This window comes from Etheostoma spectabile, unplaced genomic scaffold (assembly GCF_008692095.1).
Source record: "Etheostoma spectabile isolate EspeVRDwgs_2016 unplaced genomic scaffold, UIUC_Espe_1.0 scaffold00005448, whole genome shotgun sequence".
NCBI lineage: Eukaryota > Metazoa > Chordata > Actinopteri > Perciformes > Percidae > Etheostoma > Etheostoma spectabile.
The window spans coordinates 71811-91364 of NW_022603265.1; the positions used below are offsets into that span (position 1 = coordinate 71811).

Genomic DNA, 19554 nt, shown 5'->3' on the forward strand with positions numbered 1-19554 from the left:
AATTTTTTGTCACTTTTCGGCCGTTTTTAGCCACTTTGTCCAATTTTTGTCACTTTTCGGCCGTTTTTGCCGCTTTGTCCAAATTTTTTGTCACTTTTTCGGCCGTTTTTGCAGCTTTGTCCAAAGTTTTGTCACTTTTTCGGCCGTGTGTTTACAAAAGTTAAGTTTTCTGCAAATGAAATGACATCCTACACCAAAAAAAACTGACACATGATGGATAGAAGTGTCAACGTAGTATTAAATTCAATTCAGTGTCAAATCATAACAAGAGTTATCTAAAGACACTTTACAGACAGAGTAGGTCTAGACCACACTCTTTAATTTAAAAAGACCCAACAAGTCCTATAATTCCCCCAGGAACGAGCATGTAGTGGTGAGGAAAAACGTCCTTTTAGGGCGTCTGACACTGATACAGATATGCAGATACAGAGAAATATGATTCCTGATAATTAGCAGTTGATAAGATAAACTGTCGCAATTATAGCAACATAAAGATAAGGGAACCGGGACTACAAATAATAGACTCCGGGGAATAAGCTGAATAAAAAAAGGACCGGGTCGCTATTTGTGTGATGTGATGATTTTTTTTATGTCAAATACTAAAGTCTAAAATTAGAAAGCTTCATAAACGACATCATGAAACAAGCAATCTGATCAAAAAATAAGCTAAAATAAGCCAAGAATCTGACAAGTATTCAGACTTATTTGAGTATTTTGCAACCAGAAATTAATTTAAAGCCACAGAGAAGGCTTTTAAACAGCATTAACCAACTTAAATAAACACGCAGAGTGCATGTAACTTTAAAAAATATGGGTTTATTAGGGAGAAATCAAAAGTTTCTGACGCTGTTCACTTCACTCTCGCTGCACTCAGGACTACAAACTGACGTCTGAGTGCACGAGAAGTGCGCATGCGCGAGGTTGAACGCCTACTTTTTCGCAGACCGGAAGGTGAAAAGGACTTTTCACAGGGGTATTTAATCCTTTCAGCACACATGATCTGTGTCTCCGTCTCGTGACAGGTTGCCACGGTGTGCTGTCATCGAAGGACGTTGATTACGCGCGTGCCTAGTTAAACGTTAACGCACGAGGTCAGTTTGTGGGTTTTTATTGTCGTTAAGCCAACAGCAGCAGCATCCCCACAGGAGCTGGAGGACGGAGGTAAGAGTCTGGACTAGCATCTTTACGTTAGCTTAAATGTGGAAAAACCGGGGGAAAACCGGGGTAAAAACCCGGTTCTGTCACAGCTAGGACCGGATATATGGTCGGCCGACACCGGGTAATACTTGTCACGTGACCATAATTTAATTGTTTCTGTCTTTCCCACGTTTCAAGTTCATTAAATCACTATTTGTTTAGTTTTTTTTTTAATTTCGTCTCAGCTAGCTGACGTTAAGCGAAGGGAGAGGGGAGACGCGCGAGGCTTGTTTTGGGAACCGCTCGTGCGTCGGAGACCTGATTGAAGACGGGCACGTGCAACCACACGCCATCAAAAAATGAAACCACTTCGTTTTACAATGATATTCCTCCATATACCAACTGAGCCATCTGGGCCCAAATAAAGATCTACTATTCTTTTGGTTGTTTTCGGCCTTTATTTTGAAAGGACAGATGAAGACATGAAAGGGGAGAGAGAGGGGGGGGGGGGGGGTGACATGCAAGTGGCCGCGGGCGGGAGTCGAACCCAGGTCCGCTGCGTCGAGGAGTAAACCTCCATTTACCAACTGAGCCATCTGGGCCCAAATAAAGATCTACTATTCATTTGGTTGTTTAAGGCCTTTATTTTGAAAGGACAGATGTAGACATGAAAGGGGGAGACAGGTGGAGACGGGGGGGAAGGGGGGGGGTGACATGCAAGTGGCCGCGGGCGGGAGTCGAACCCAGGTCCGCTGCGTCGAGGAGTAAACCTCCATTTACCAACTGAGCCATCTGGGCTCAAATAAAGATCTACTATTCTTTTGGTTGTTTTAGGCCTTTATTTTGAAAGGACAGATGTAGACATGAAAGGGGGAGACAGGTGGAGACGGGGGGGAAGGGGGGGGGTGCATGCAAGTGGCCGCGGGCGGGAGTCGAACCCAGGTCCGCTGCGTCGAGGAGTAAACCTCCATTTACCAACTGAGCCATCTGGGCTCAAATAAAGATCTACTATTCTTTTGGTTGTTTTAGGCCTTTATTTTGAAAGGACAGATGTAGACATGAAAGGGGGAGACAGGTGGAGACGGGGGGGAAGGGGGGGGGTGACATGCAAGTGGCCGCGGGCGGGAGTCGAACCCAGGTCCGCTGCGTCGAGGAGTAAACCTCCATTTACCAACTGAGCCATCTGGGCTCAAATAAAGATCTACTATTCTTTGGTTGTTTTAGGCCTTTATTTGAAAGGACAGATGTAGACATGAAAGGGGGAGACAGGTGGAGACGGGGGGGAAGGGGGGGGGTGACATGCAAGTGGCCGCGGGCGGGAGTCGAACCCAGGTCCGCTGCGTCGAGGAGTAAACCTCCATTTACCAACTGAGCCATCTGGGCCCAAATAAAGATCTACTATTCTTTTGGTTGTTTTCGGCCTTTATTTTGAAAGGACAGATGAAGACATGAAAGGGGGAGACAGAGGGGGGGGGGGGGGGAATCGAGGACTAAACCTCCAAATACCAACTGAGCAACCTGGGCGAATTTGTTTTATTTTTAAACATGTAGTTTATAAGATATGATGCATTAGTCAAAAAAAAATGCATGTTTCTAAAAACGTGAGGACACTTTTATTTTTTAGTACTGTAAGTACATTTTTTCCCGATGAAACTTATGTACGTTTGCTTGTAACGGAGTGTTTTTTTTTTACAGTGTAGTATTAGTACTTTTACTTGAGTAAAAGATCTGAATTCTTCTTGTGACTATCATCATAATTTAGGGATTTCTTATCACCTCCGTTGCTGGTTTCCAGGGTTTTTGTCTGACTTTGAAGGCATCACGTCTGGACTATATACACATGTGTACAGGTATAGAAATGCATGTTTTGGGTTGTGCAGATGTTGAAAGACGATATGTGGTTGCAGGACTTTTGAGTAAAATGTCAGATTAGATTAGATTAAACTTCATTGTTGGTGCGTTGCAATGTGATTTAACCCTTGTGTTGTCTGGTTTAATAACAGGTTTTATTCTTATTCTTGGAATTCATGGTCAGCAAACCTCATTTATATCGAATATGCATCAGTTTTTAGTTAAAAAGGCAGAAATTATGAATTATTTTGAATAATAGTTGAGATCAGAGGATGTTGAGTGGATCACAGATTGGGAGATGTCCAAGTTTAGTCCTGATACTGGTATGAAACCGTTAAAAAAATGATAACACAATGCTATAAGATTAAATAAAACACCCGAAAATATTCAATAAAAGTCATCAATATTTTTACCTGAAGAACATAAGGAATCATCCGTGTTATTTTTGGGCAACTTGGTTGAAAGAAATCCAAATCTCTGCTGTAAAACACTTTGAAACGGGTCAGTTTGACCCGAGGAGGACAACACCAGGGTTAACAAACCGGAGGAACCCACCGTAGTCAGGTCTGGATTAAGGAGTTTTATTAGTGTCCCCCCAAGAGAAGGGATCTCCATCTGGTGTTTGGCACCATCAGTTCATCCCAGACCAAGGACAAAGCTTTGAACTTCCTATATTTTGAGATGGCCCTGGTGGCAGAAGGTCAATCAAATCATCAAGAGCGTCATTGAAATTAACTGTTAAAGGAACAGAGTCTTCTTTATATTTGACCTGGAGCTTCTCCAGATTTGAGACGCACAGGTGAACGTAGTCGTGGCTTGAGCTTTATCATTGGGTCCGTCAGCATGACCTCAGAATGGGGCACTTTCAAAAACCAATCCTGGACTAGATCAGCTGGTTGATGTCTTCAACCAGACACACACATCTCATTAACTTCAAGTCAGCGTTATTTAAAAACAATGTTGGTGTTGGTACTGATGGACGATGGGAGGGGACAGACACACAAATCTCTCTTTTGGGTCTTGAGCTGAAAAAGTTTGGGAACAACTGGTTTAGAACAACATCTTCGGCAGCGCATCGGGAACCCCTTCCTCACGTCTTCATTGCGAGTCTCGGTAATGCCACACAGTCATATCTCCAGATCTGCTAGATTTACACATGTGTTGTAGTTCTATAAATGTCAACGCACGAAGGCACGTGGTTGCCAACCTTTTTGAGAGAAATGTTCTAGACTTCAATGTTCAAGACCGAATATTTGCTAAAAATCTGGTAGAACATTCACTCAAAGGTGGTAGTCTTGCAAATCCACTAGAAGTCTCTATTATCAATACCTAGTTGGTTATTACCACGGCCATTCTTGTTGTCACACACAACCCATGCCCTCTACCACTGAGCTACATCCCCTGAATGTCATCAGATTTTAAACTTTTTTTCTGAGGTCACTTAATAAAGAAGAAACCTGGATACAACGTGTAATGTTAATGACATCCACCTTAACACAGATAATAGCAACATCTTAGTATTACTATCTATCTAGTATTATCTGGCTCAGTACTTAACTGGTTTGAATCCTACCTAAAGAATAGGGATTACTTTGTGTCAATAGGTAATTATGCATTTGAGCATACAAATATGACGTGCGGAGTTCCCCAAGGCTCCATTCTGGGGCCTCTTCTGTTTAACATCTACATGCTCCCACTGGCCCAGATTATGGAAAACAACAAAATTAAGTTACCCCAGTTATGCGGCCGACACACAAATTTACGTAACCTTATCGCCAGGGGACTATAGTCCAATACAACAACTGACTAAGTTTGTGTTGGAATAAAATCCATCTTGTCTTTTATCTTGTGTTTTCTTGCCCTCTGAGCAGACAGATTAAAGGAATGAAGATATACCGGCTGGAACAATGAGGGAGAGGTGGGGGAGTTAATCAACCCCGGAGCGACCCACCCACGCTCTGACTCCCTGCGATCAGTCCTCCTGCCTCTGTCATGGAGCAGGACGCTGCAGCAGCTCCGGAGGACGCAGGCTCCCAGCCGGCGTACAGGGTAGAGCGCCCGGTCTACGACGAAGCCCTGATCCGGTCTCGGCTCCTCAGCCGCAGAGACCACTCCACGACCCTGGGACAGAGGCTGGCACACCAGTTACGGTAGGTCAAAACTTAGGGGGTTCACCCCTGGATTTGAACTGGCAAAGTCAGAAATACGGTTTGCATTTGATTAATCTATTCAACAAACGACAATTATTGAAAAAAAAAAAAAAAAGCTAAATATGTACAATGTGCTGTATGTGTAAGATGTTTCTTTACTTTTATAGTGTCACTGGAAGTCAAATAGTATAATCCGAGTGTCAGGTATTACGTGGGCTGCAATTTAAGGATTACTTTTAGTCTTGAGCCCTGCAGTAGGCTATAAGCCAGTGTTGTTTTCAATAAAAAAAAAAAAAAAAACATTTGCACAAAAGCGAGCAGATCCACTTTTCCATGTTGATGAGAGCATTAAAACGAGACAAAATAATGGGACAAAAAGAGCTCAAGGGACATTTAGAGTAGATAAAACTGTGCCATTAATATGGCACATTAACGATGACACATTAATGCATTGATCGCAAGTAAGTATTTTAATAGTTTGACAGCACTAATTGAAATGTTTTGTGTGATTTTTTTTTTTTTTACAATCCAAAGGTATTTAATGTACAATGATATAAAACAGGAAGAATGTACCTGATGATAATTGGCCTTTTTGTGACATTTTTTACGCTTTTTCCAAATGTTTTTTTTGTCATTTTCTTCGACCAAACCGTAAGTAAGAATACTACGTGGAGATATTTGACTTTTCCCACGACATAAAAGCCACAAACTCTACGTCTGGCCCTTGATGTGGGTCTCATTTCTAGTGTTGAGTTTGGCCTAAAAGATTTAAGAAAATATCTAAATAGTTTAATTTTTGATTAATTTTCAAGTGTATAAATGGATTTGATTGAACAGTTTCTTTTTCCCTGTGATCACCTGTCGTAGTGTCTATTTTCACCCTGACGTGTCCAGTGTAACCTCTGTATGTCTGCACGGGTTCGTGACTTCTCCGTTAAAGTTACCGCGGCTTTGAGTAGAGCTAGTACAAAAACATTTACATAGAAATGTGAAAACGGATGAAGACACCACACACACACCATGTTTTCTAATGGCTGCAGGTAGATGTTGAGACGTGGCTGTTTACGCCAGTCATATCATTTGAATATATAGAAAGATCCCTTTTTAAATTTGATGCTATATTTACGTAACTAACGATGAATGAACAGTGTGTTACTGGTCTGAATTTCTCTTTTACAGTCAGATTTTAAGTTGATTTTTTTTTTTTTTTACAACTTAATCCACAGGTGTTCATCCGAGAAGGCGAAGGCGGCAGCTCTGAGCTTTCTGCCTATTCTAACATGGCTGCCGTCTTATCCAGTCAAGCAGTACCTGTTTTCGGATGTGGTCTCGGGTCTCAGCACAGGGGTAGTGCAGCTCCCTCAAGGTCAGTCCCGTGCAGTCCCAGTCCCACCTTTCTTCTTAACCCTTGGATTGTATTCGGGTCAAATTGACCCTTTTTCCAATATTTACTAGAAGAAAAAGTTACATTTTCAATGGCCTAACCTTTTCCTGGCTCAGTACTTAACTGGTTTGAATCCTACTTAAAGAATAGGGATTACTTTGTGTCAATAGGTAATTCTGCATTTGAACATACAAATATGACGTGCGGAGTTCCCCAAGGCTCCATTCTGGGGCCTCTTCTGTTTTATGCAATTTCCTGTGATAACATGCATTCCTGACTCAATTCAGAAAATTATTCCGGGTACGACCACAGACGGAGTAGGGACCCGAGGGATCCAAGAGGGTCCCCCTAAAGTGGAGACAATACAAGGGTTAAGCCTGTCTTCAGACCTGCATCAATGGGGGAACATTGTCTGGATTGCGGATCAAAAAATTCCAAGTCATTCAATACCTTTTTATTTATTTTTTTTATTTTTTTTTTGGAGTTAATCTCCTAGGCGTCAGTGAGCCAATCAGCACGCAGCATGCTTCTATTATGGTCTAATAATGCAATGTTGTTTTCTTGTACTATGGCAACTGCTCTTTACTTTATGTGACGCCACTTTACTTTAAGTCTACTTTCTGCACATTGTCTGTTGTTTGCCTGTTTTTCTTGTGTTTTACTTGTTTGTTTGTTTTGCTTTTATTGTAGAAAATGCCGCTGAAACAAGGGAATTTCCCCGCTGTGGATGCATAAAGTCATAATATATGAATAAAATCATCTAATATACAATCTAATCTAATGTCTGTGATTAACGTCACACGGCGAAGAGGCACGCAAGAAAAACAGTAAAATACAGAGACATGTTCACGTAGTAGGAGAAGCAAAATAAATAAAAGGATTTGTGCCATAATGTCAACTGTAAAGTTTTGTTTTATTGTATAAAATGGGTATCCAAGTCACAGTATTGTACCGGTATCAGAAACATTTTAACCATATATTACCCAGCCCGACTTAAGGACTCTATGACGAAGGTTTTCTAGGGTTGTCCTGGAAAAAAACACCTTAACAAGACACTTTAATTTCATTTGTCACCCATCTGGATGTTTGAAAGCACACATTTCCAGAAATATTACGCGTTCCAAGGCTTTGTATCGTAGCCACGAGCTACGTTTAGCCAGGCTAGTCATCTGGGGTGACACAAGGGTTAAATGTGTGCTTTCAGCGTCACGCTGTCTTTGTTTTCATGTCCCCGCAGCTCCGAGGTCGTGATGCAATCACTTGGCTTCTGGGTCTCTCCACTTTGTTGACATGTCCCCCTCTCCTGTGCTCCGCAGGTCTAGCCTATGCTATGCTGGCTGCTGTGCCCCCGGTCTATGGTCTGTACTCGTCGTTCTACCCCGTCCTGCTCTACACCTTCTTCGCACGTCCAGACACATCTCCATAGGTGGGAAACGAACGTAAAGCCTCTTGTTGGGTCATAAATCTCCTCCTGGCTAATATGGAGATACAAGAAACAACAAGATCCCTTCATGTCTCTGCATTCCTACTTCAAGTTTGCCTTTCTCACACGTCAGATACAGTTTACAGTTATGAAAATGGCCAATTTAGCTCTTGAAATTCTCAGTAATACTCCTTAGAAACAGTAGGTCCTTGTTTTTAGACTGAGGTAGACAAAAGGAGCTTCTCTCTTCTAGCTGGAGACAACTGATTTTGATAGGTTAGTTGTTTCTGACTAAAATGACATTGATGCTCGTCTGCTTATTCAGCTGTGATTATGTTCATAAGTTGGTGGAAAATGCCGTCTCCGTTTTGACTTTTTAATGTTCCAAGCTGACTGGCTTTAAAACGGGAGTCTCGTAACCATAAAGTGCACTTTTTAGCTTCTTTAACAAGCACATGTGTGATAGGGCTGCATGATATTCTTGGTATGTTTCACGTCGTAAATGGAGGATAGGCTGTTAAAAAGTAGTTTGTGGCCTTTTGACAAGGCCAGGACACACACACACACACACACACACACACACACACACAAAATGTTTTAACTCTGATGTGATGGCCGTGTCCTCGGCTGACATCAGCTGCAGGATTGTGACATTTCAGTGACGCCACCCTGACATCTCACCTATTTGGCTGCTCTCATTCCTTGAAAGGCTCCATGTCCTCTCAAATGTCAGCTCTGAGCGATATGACGTTGACACATGGTCGCAATGATCTAAAACCTGCTCAACATTTTAAACAAAAGAGCTGATCTGGAGTGGACAACAGGAAGAAGTTGGTGTCAATGTAAAGTGCTCTATGCCCCAAATTCAGTATTCATATTTATTTTGAGAGCAATTTGCTGTGGAATTGAAAATGTCTTAACTTCTGGCAGAGAGTGAGATGGAAGCTATTGGCTGCTGTTCAAGTGCAAGGGAACATGGCATTTTCAATCACTCATGCACGCAGGAACGCACACACACATACCTAAGTAGGGTTAAGGTGAAATACGTCCGACATTCAGACAGGATGTTTGAAGAAGGACTGGTGTGTTGGTTTGGTGTTGCTTTGCAGGTGAAGGCCGGCCCTGATAAGAGCCGGTGTGCCTCGCTACCTGACTGGAAAGATTAGATATTTGGCATAATGTTCCACAGCAAAGCCAAGCTTGGTTGACATTTATGTATCGTATTCTGTAGTCAGAGATCCCCACAATCCACAAGCAACAGGTGTATTTACACATGTTCTGTTACTGTTACTGTGCTTGCAGCATCTTCTATTAATTTGGATGTTGGGTGATAACTGTGCGTACATTTTGTTCCCATCTTCCGCTTACTCCCTCATGTAGCTGCATATTGAGGGCTGGAGGTGGAACAAACCGTCAGTATGGGTTCATCATCAGCCTTTGGGTGCTGTTCCAATCCCATCCTCATGTTGTTAAGCCTGTTAATATGTATCCTGGTGTAAATTAATGGTGGCCTTTAAGGCAGTCGGTGGCCTTTTCACACAGCCAGGTTGCCTTCCAACAGTCGGCGCCAAGAACAGTATAATGAGCTCAGACTGCCAAAGATCTCGGTCCCACACACGGGGGGGGGGGGGGGGGGTGCTCAATTACCCAGATCTAAAGCCTCACAAGTTCCTCACTTGTCCAGCTAGGAGGGTTTGATGTTTGATGTGCGTGCACAATTGATGTGATTTCAGTGATTTCAATTGGACTACTTTCTTTCCAAGCAAGGGCTCCAAGTCTGACAAAAGGATGTGAAAAACCAAATAACCTTTTAAACAAAAGAGCTGATGTGGATAGAACAGCAGGAAGTGGTCTGATAGCAAGTCGCTGTGGACGTAAAACCTTAACTTGTGGCAGAAAGGGCCAGGGAATAACTGGTCTAGTGCTAGGCAAGATGGCATTTTCCCTCAAAGAGAGGGTACATGATTTCACACGTACAGTGGACATCACACTCTACAGAACAAAGCTTGAAAAGATGAAGTACCGGACACCGTTACGCCGCCATGCATTTTGACAAACCGCTGTTTTGTTGGTCTTTGTGTGCTCTGCAGGCACCTTTGCCGTGATCAGTCTGATGATCGGGAGCGTCGCCGTGAGGGAGGCCCCGGACTCCATGTTCTACGTCCCGCCCGCCAACGGCTCCAAACGCGTCCGCCGTCCTGGACGTGGAGGCTCGGGACGCCAGGAGGGTGCAGGTGGCCGTTGTGCTCACAACCCTGGTGGGAGTCATCCAGGTCAGCCTCAAAACAACTGAAAAGCTGCTATTGATACGGTCTATCTCCCCTCAGCCCCCACAGAGTGTCTTGTTATTTGGTAAAAAGATCACGGTAAAGTGATACAACTCGCTGAGATCTTCTCACGCTCAAAAACCACTGTTTACCCAAAGCAGCGGCAGCATGTCCCAATCCCTGTTGATGTATCAACAGCTCGATGTTTGGTTTGAAACTGCTTGTTCTCACCCCCTTAACCTCCATTCTTTCTCCTTTTTGTTTCCCTTTCTTCCAGTTTGTGCTAGGTCTCCTCAGGTTTGGTTTCGTGCGATCTACCTCACCGAGCCGCTGGTGCGAGGCTTCACCACAGCGGCATCGGTGCACGTTGTTATCTCTCAGCTGAAGTACCTGCTGGGGGTGAGAACGCAGCGCTTCAGTGGGCCCCTCTCTGCTATTTACGTGAGTTTCAATAGCTTCTGAAGGGTTTCTAGGTGGAACGTGTGCACTACTACTATTAGGGAATTCACTTTTTTTTTTTTTTACTCCATCTTGGTCTGGTTTTGTTGTTTGGTGATTGCTCAAATGCATCGTAAATGGTCCCCAACTCTCGCCCCAGAGCGTCAAGGCGGTCCTCTGTGACATCACAAGCACCAACGTCTCCACGCTCATCCTGGGCCTCGCGTGCTTCGTCTTCCTGTTCGCGATCAAAGACCTCAACGAGCGCTTCAAGAAGAGACTGCCCATTCCCATCCCCGGAGAGATCATCGTGGTCATTGTGTCAACCGGCGTCTCTTATGGCATGTCCCTGTCGGAGGACTACAAAGTGGACGTGGTTGGGAAGATACCAACCGGGTAGGCTCTTACGTTCTCATGTTGTCACGGGACTTTCTGATATGTTGTGTATTTCAGTCGTGGAAAGCCACGGGGACTTATTACTGGGTGTTATCTTGTAGTTTTTGGCTCTTGTTCACCACATCGAGCCTTAACCATCATAACATCGCAGCCAAAGCACATTGACACGCCGGGATGGATGAGCTAGGAGTGTTATCTTATCTTCTGTGTTCTCAGGCTTCTCCCTCCCACGGCCCCGGAGTTCTCCCTGTTACCCGGTTTGGTCGCGGACTCCTTCGCCGTGGCCGTTGTAGGATTCTCCATGGGCATCTCGCTCGCCAAGACCTTTGCCCTGAAGCACGGCTACAGCGTGGACGGCAACCAGGTGAGTCCAGACTTCTGAGGAGGTGATGGCGAGCTAAACACCTGGCACAATGAACTCGACCAGACCAGTAACCAAGCCTGGCACGTCCACATAGAGTCACAGGCAGAGCTAGGCTATTTAAAACATCCGATATCCAGGCAATGAGAAGCCCTTATTTCAGGGATATGCTGTATGTTACAATATCTGATTTAGATATGGAAAAATCCTTCTGGAGAGGAGAAGTCACTGTAACTTTGGCTTAGCACAACTGACCCTTTCTGGAGTTCACGGTGGATTTCAAGGGTTCTTTACTGTCATCTGCTTCCTTTTACCCACACGCTGTAGGTAGGGCTAACAATCTGAATGTAGTGTCATGGGTCTGAGACCAAACCTTTTGTGTCGTTCTGCTCCCAGGAGCTGATTGCCCTCGGCCTGTGCAACTCATCAGCTCTTTCTTCCAAACCTTCGCCATCACGTGCTCCATGTCGAGGAGTCTGGTGCAGGAGAGCACTGGTGGAAAAAACCCAGGTAACACACACACACACACACACACACAGTAGGACGCTATCTTTCTTGATAAGACTAAAGTGGTGTTGTAAAACTGTTTGTGTGTGTGTGTCCAGATAGCGGGACTGCTCGGGTCCCTCTTGGTGTGCTGGTGGTGGTGGCCGTTGGTTTCGTCTTCCAGCCGCTCCCTCAGGTGGGTGACTCTGCTGCTGATGACACAGCTTCCTGTCTGGCTCGGCGTCACAGGACAGGTGGAGCTGCGGAAGCCTTTTTCTGTTCTTCCCAGTCTGTTGAACAAACACCGGCTGACACCTCCACCTCCACCTCCACGATACGGAGACAGATTACAGTCACGATAACTAGTTAAAGTGTAACGAGTTAAAACGACTAATTGTTGATTTGTCCTCGTGTTTCCCAGACGGCGCTGGCCGCCATCATCATGGTCAACCTGTTGGGGATGTTCAAGCAGTTCAGAGACATTCCCACGCTGTGGAGGAACAGCCGGATCGAGCTGGTCAGTCGGCAGAACCAAATCAACGTTAGTTGATTGGGGTTTATTTTGGAACATATAGGGATAATTAGCAACTTGTGCATTCGAGTTACAGCAAAACAACTTCCACAAACAAAATCCTCAGCAAAAATATGGAAATCCTGGAATTTTCTGGTCCTACCCACCTTTTTTCTATGTTTTTTTTTTTTAAAGCAAAAACACTAAAAGTTCTGCACTTTTAGTTGGAGTTGGAGTGAGAAAAGGGATTTGAAACTGCACTATTTAATGTGACTCTTAAATATCAGTAGATTACTGGTGACTATGTGATTTATCTCTTCAATTACTGAAGGCCACAAGCCGTATGTTGACTGAGATATGATTGGGATCCTCCCCCCTATCACATGCCATTGATCCCATGCTTGATGTCCGTCACCCCGGTTGTTCCCACTCGGCTGAGGAAAAGAGACGTAGCCGTCGCTCTGCTGTAACGCTTCATGCTGCTATAATTTAGGCTGCTTCCCTTTCTTCCTCAGGCCATCTGGCTCGTGGCCTTCGCAGCGTCTGTGCTGCTGGGACTGGACTACGGCCTCCTGGCGGCCATCGCGTTCGCCATCCTAACGGTCGTCTACAGAACACAGAGGTATTGGGACAGGACGCCGCTCGTCTTTTAGCGTCGCGGTCCGAAGTGTGATTCTCTCGTCACATCGTCTACTACAGGGGTCTTCAACGTTTTTTAAGCCGAGGACCCCTTAACTGAAAGAGAAACGAAGCAAGGACCCCCTACTACATACTGTATATTGTATTAAATTAAGCTGCACATTAAACTGGGCTTACAATAACGTTGAGGTTAGCCTAGAACCTTTATGCATACCTTTTTTTTGCATAGAAAACTAAGCCATTAAATAGCCTAATAAATGTAGGCATGCTTTTATAAATCATGTTTTAATGTTTGACATACATGGGGAACAGTAAATCCTTAGGATCAACTGTAACTGAGGGACTGCCTTGCCTATATGCCAGTAAACCTATCAGCAGTGGGGAGTTGTATTCCCCTTGCATTGACTCTGAGGACCCCCCCCCCCCCCTAGGGGTCCCGGACCCCCTGTTGAAGAACCCTGATTTACCACATTCACTGGATAGATTTGAGGCTGCATATAGCATGTATGAAGCGATTCGGGTGGTGCTCCAAGCGTGCTATTGACGTGTTTCTGACCTCTCTCTCCTCACCTTCCAGCCCGGAAAGTGCCATCCTGGGTCACGTCCCCGGCCGGGGCTGTACTGTGACGTGGATCAGTATGAAGAGGTGAGACTGTCAGAAAAGGCTTTTTTTTAGTTTGAACCCAGGCTAAAACATGACACAGTAAGTCTGTTGTTCTAAGCCCGTGACTTGTGTTCTGTTACCAGGCGGCAGAATACGACGGGATTAAGATTTCCTCTATAACTCTTCCATCTACTTCGCCAACAGCGAGCTTTATGTGAACGCCCTCAAGAAGAAGGTAATCCTCATGGGCACGTGCATCAAAGATGTCTATAAGTATGTCTATGTAGTACTAATAATGTCACATGTCATGTATGGAGGGAGTGAATATTATCACAGAAACTGGTCGTATAAAGTGCAATGACGTCTAGATTTAACAGTGTTGGCACCATGTAGATCATCACTGCTGTCACCCAGCGACGTGGAATTATGTGAAAACAATGTGGTGGCACATTGATTTGTTAAAGGTGTGAGCAGATGTCAGGGTCCAGGGTATTTTGAAGGTAATTTTTAGGGGGCTGAGAGGAAATTTAGGGTTTGAGCGCCCCTAAAAAGGATCTAAAGCACGCTGTAGAGCAAACTACACCTGTGAAAATGCAGGAACACGCATAACGTGACACTAATGTTAACGAATCTATTGCCCCAGTGCATGCTGGGAGGCTTTCCGACACACTTGCCATGTGTAAAGTGCAATCACGTGTTTGCCACACAGGGCAAAGGCATTTCAAAATGACTCAATATTCAAACTGATTTCAAAGAACCAATGATCCGGAGGAGAGAACAGGGTTATTTCATCCTGGATTAGTAGAGCCACGTTTGAAGATCGGGGCCCAGGTTTTTAAGATGAAGTCCATGTGTAAAAACAAGGACGACGGCATGACTGCACCCGTGTCTGGGTCCAGAAACACGTTGAACAAGTTGGGGAGTGGATCCCATTTTAAAGGAACATTTAACAATTCAGGAAATACCGACAACACTTCAGAAGGAATCTGAAATCTAACTCGCACCTTCTGCCAAAAGTTAAACGAGAACATCTCTGTGTGTAGCTAATACGAAACTCCAGAAGTTTTTTGCTAAGATAAGATAACAGAAGTAGCTTCATATGTAGAAGACACAGACATGGAAGTGATATCAATCTTCTCTGTTAACGCTCAACAAGAAAAGCTTCCTTAGTTCCTGCTCCATTAAAGATATTCCACAGTTGTACATGTTAAAAAAAACCGTACGTCTGTCACGTAATCTGAACTGGAATAACCTGAAATGGCTCCACTGCAGCCTGGGAGATTAAACCCATCGAGTGGCTGCGTTCGAGGCTAACAGCCGTCGATCGACCTGGACAGGAAAAGTTGCTGAAAACGTAGATTTTAAAGCTTCGTTTTGTTCCCTACTCCGGTCATTGTACTGAGTGTTCGGCCGATGGTTTCCAGCAAAACGTCTTAAAACGATCTCTGGTTGTGAGAAGTTTCAAAAATGCGCGAGTTTTATGTAAAAATCACACGCCTACTATAGTACAACCTTACTTAAATCTCCTCTAAAGGCAGTTAGAGTTCCTGATTGGGTAAAATGTGGAACCATGCAATAGAAGAACCAATTAAAGCACCTTTTTAAAAAAATTGTAGCTCCCTTATAGCGCTCAAACAGCTCAACTCTCATGTTGACGATGTCTTTACAGACGGGAGTGAACCCCGAGACCTTGCAAGCCGCCCGGAAAGCCCAGAAAAAACAGCGGGGAAGGCGAACGGCAACCCCCCGCGCTCCACTGAAGGTGGTATCTCCCGAGAGTGAGTTTTTAGTCGGCGTGCTGCACGCCTGCGTTTGGGTGCTCGTGCGTGGACTTGTCAGATCCGGATCCTGGTCCTGGCGGAGTGTACAACTTCTGCAGTAGCAGGAGGTGGACTGACGAGGTTTCTCGGGCCTCGTGGAGGACTCTGTCAAGACTTGTCATGAATACTATCTAAGGGATATGTGGTCAAACTCGAGGCGCGGGCCAAATCCGGCCCTTGCTATTTTGACCCGGCCCCTATAAACATTTGTTATATATATACACCTATTTTTTTCACTTTTTACGTTTGTTTTAGGCTTTTTTCCAAATGTTTGGGCATTTTCTTTGACATTTTGGTGTGAGTGAGAAGGCTACATGAGACATGCAATAACCCAGTTCAAGATATTTGACTTTTCCCACGACATCAAAGCAATAAACTCTTAAGTCTGGCCCTTGTGTGGTTCTCATTTTCTAGTGTGGCCCTGGGGAAGTTAAGTTCGACACCCTCGATCTAAGGGATATGAAAAAGAAGACATTTCGTCTCATTAGCTGGATATACCGTGCATATGCAACGTCTATAAAGTCTCCGATCTCTATGTGGAAATGTTGGGACTCTGGCTCCCCGCAGTGGTGGCATCATCAAAAGTACACAAATACGTGAAATACCTTGTGTTAAGGTTTGATTTTGACCTGTTTTCATTGCTTTTATATCAGAAATATGTGTTTCTTATAACCCATGTGCCCCAAAATAACTTGGTTCATGTGTGTGTGACCCGTACAACATTCTTTGCAGGTACAATTAATGATTGATTAAATGATTTTGGTTGTGTTATTCAGGTTCATAGCATGTGAAAAGAGGGTTTTCAAGACTAGACTTGACTGAACCAGTCTGTGATTCTGTCGTCTGAGCTATTAGTTAAAATAATTAACTTTAAAAATTAAGTGGAGGGATTAAAATTTTAAAAAAGCGTTGAAAAGAGGGACAAAAGTTTTTTAAAAAAGGGGTAATTTTGGACAGGAAGACCTCCAGAAAGGTTAGGTTCCTGTCCTAAAAGGATCCCTTGTTTTGATTGGTTCTACACTAAGGAGCGGGGCGTGACCCATGAGGTTTTGTCCTATGACAACGCGGAGAGAAGGAGCAGGGCAACGGCCGGTTTGGGGGACCGACTCAGCGAGCCGGTCTCCGAGGAGGCGGTCTTCCTCGAGCCCCTCGGCCATGTCCACTCCATCGTCCTGGACTGGACCCCCGTCAGCTTCATGGACTCGGTCGGAGCCAAAGCCATCAAACAGGTTGGTCCTTGTGTTCTAGACCGGGTGGTTAGGGGTCAGGGGTTAGGGGTCAGGGGTTAGGGGTCAGGGGTTAAGGGTTAGGGGTTAAGAGTTAGGGGTTAAGAGTTAGGGGTTAGAGTTAGGGGTGTAAGAGTTAGGGGTTAAGAGTTAGGGGTTAAGAGTTAGGGGTTAAGAGTTAGGGGTTAAGAGTTAGGGGTTAAGAGTTAGGGGTTAAGAGTTAGGGGTTAAGAGTTAGGGGTTAGGGGTTAGGGTTAGGGGTTAGGGGTAAGGGTTGGTTAGGGGTAAGAGTTAGGGGTTAAGAGTTAGGAGTTCGGGGTTAAGGGTTCGGGGTTAAGGGTTCGGGGTTAAGGGTTCGGGGTTAAGGGTCGGGGGTTAAGGGTTCGGGGTTAGGGTTCGGGGTTAAGGGTTCGGGTTAAGGGTTCGGGGTTAAGGGTTCGGGGTTAAGGGTTCGGGGTTAAGGGTTCGGGGTTAAGGTTAGGGGTTAAGGGTTGGGTTAAGGGTTCGGGGTTAAGGGTTCGGGGTTAAGGGTTCGGGGTTTAAGGGTTCGGGGTTAAGGGTTCGGGGTTAAGGGTTCGGGGGTTAAGGGTTCGGGGTTAAGGGTTCGGGTTAAGGGTTCGGGGTGGTTAAGGGTTCGGGGTTAAGGGTTCGGGGTTAAGGGTTCGGGGTTAAGGTTCGGGTTAAGGGTTCGGGGTTAAGGGTTCGGGGGTTAAGGGTTCGGGGGGGTTAAGGGTTCGGGGGTTAAGGGTTCGGGGGTTAAGGGTTCGGGGGTTAAGGTTCGGGGGTTAAGGGTTCGGGGGTTAAGGGTTAGGGGTTAGGGGTAAGGGTTAGGGGGTTAGGGGTTAAGGGTTAAGGGGGTTAGGGGGTTAAGGGTTAGGTGTTAGGTTTTCAACGTCAGGTTCACAGGATCAGGGTTACCAGTTGGGGATTAGGAGGACAAGGGGAGGAACAAGTTTTATTTCATTATGTCGTATTATAAGGGAAAGTTAGAAAAAGTAACGTTGCATTACAAAATAAAAACGGGCCTGGTCAGTTTAAAACTGGTTTCAGCAGGTCCCTGTTCTGCAGACGCGTAAAAACCTGGGTACAGCACGTGAAGTGTTTTATATGCTTGTGGGATAAACGTGGTTCAGGATTTAAATCTGGATTTTCTCTGCAGGTTGTTAAGGAATATGCAGCGCGTGGACGTCCGAGTGGTGATAGCCAGCTGCAGCCGTGAGTAATCACAGGGACTCGTCTCCGTGTTAGAGACACTCTACTGCCATTTATTACCTGGTCCTCAGGTCTCTGCAGGGTAAATCCAGACCGCTAGCTAGACCATCTGTCCAATCTGAGGGACTATGGTTTACCTGGTCCTCAGGTCTCTGCAGGGTAAATCCAGACAGCTAGCTAGACTATTGTCCAATCTGAGGACTATGGTTACCTGGTCCTCAGATCTCTGCAGGGTAAATCCAGACAGCTAGCTAGACCATCTGTCCAATCTGAGGACTATGGTACCTGGTCCTCAGGTCTCGCAGGGAAAATCCAGACCGCTAGCTAGACCATCTGTCCAATCTGAGGACTGGGTACCTGGTCCTCAGATCTTGCAGGGTAAATCCAGACAGCTAGCTAGACTATCTGTCCAATCTGAGACTATGGTTACCTGGTCCTCAGATCCTGCAGGGTAAATCCAGACAGCTAGCTAGACCATCTGTCCAATCAGGGTTTTCTCTTTTGAACTTACAATGTTCCACCAAAACAATAAACAGGCCCATTTCTCTCCGGTCCCAGGATGTTGCCAGAACCTCCTCCACAGCACTGTGGAGGAGGGTCTGTCAATACAAGACTACAGCACACAAAACTACAAGCTGAATACCTAGGTTTGCTGGTGGGCTGTGATCCGGTTCCTTTGGGTACACTTGGTACAGCAGATGTCAACGCTGTCACCTACATCCTGTAGCATTAGGACACGGTCTGCATGTGGTCTGATTGATCCTCTATCTCTGCTTTAATCCACTAGGAACCCTGCTGTCCGAGATGGACGCCTTACAGTTTTTCACGGGGGTCCTGACCCCCGAGATGGTGTTCCCCACCGTCCATGATGCGGTACTGCGCTGTCGGCACTCAGCCGGCAGCCTTTCAAACAATGGGACCACCTGACGGGAGAAGACACCTAGACCACAGCACGGTCCGGCCTTGGGACAGCAGATCTGGAGGGGGGGTAGGGGTCCTCCACCACCACCACACAACTGTAGGGGTGATTACCTTCTGATGGAGCGATCATTCATAGTGAATAGTGTTGTAGAACACCTGTCCCCTCAAGAGTCAGACCACCTTGTGGACTTCAGGTGACCGGAGCAGTTTTGAGGCTTTTATTATCCAATCACACGAGCAGGATCGAGTTTCTAGCTGACGTCCTCACTGCCATATACAGGATCTGCTTAGAGTTGCACTTTTAAACGTAGTTTTCTTTTTTCTTGTGTTCAACTTGTCATTTCTTCGCTGGAATAAATATTTTACAGGTTTTGGTAAAATTTCTAATACTCTGTCGGTATCATGTCACGTTTCTAGGTTTGTCCCGATGGATTTATACATTTTCTGTTATGTGTGTGTGTGTGTGTAATTGTGTATTTAAAACCAGCGAAAGCACTATCATTGGTCAACTTGCAGTGTGTTTCCGGCCTGAGTGCGACACTAATGTGTGTGTGTACGTGTTTTTCCTATTAAGAAGAAGCTGTATGTGTAGAACTCCAGGTGCCCTTTAAAGTTACAACGGGTTATTTCACAGATCACACACTCAATCTGGAATAAACTTTTATTTTAAGTGACAAAAAAAGGACAATATCTTTGACTCCGTTCTCTGCTTTTCTTGACAGTAAAAA

At 45.1% G+C, this 19554-nt stretch overlaps 1 pseudogene; it reads left to right on the forward strand.

The window, feature by feature from the left end:
* Nucleotides 1-908: 908 nt before the first annotated feature.
* Nucleotides 909-19503, forward strand: LOC116677635 (prestin-like; annotated as a pseudogene).
* The last annotated feature ends 51 nt before the right edge of the window (nucleotides 19504-19554 follow it).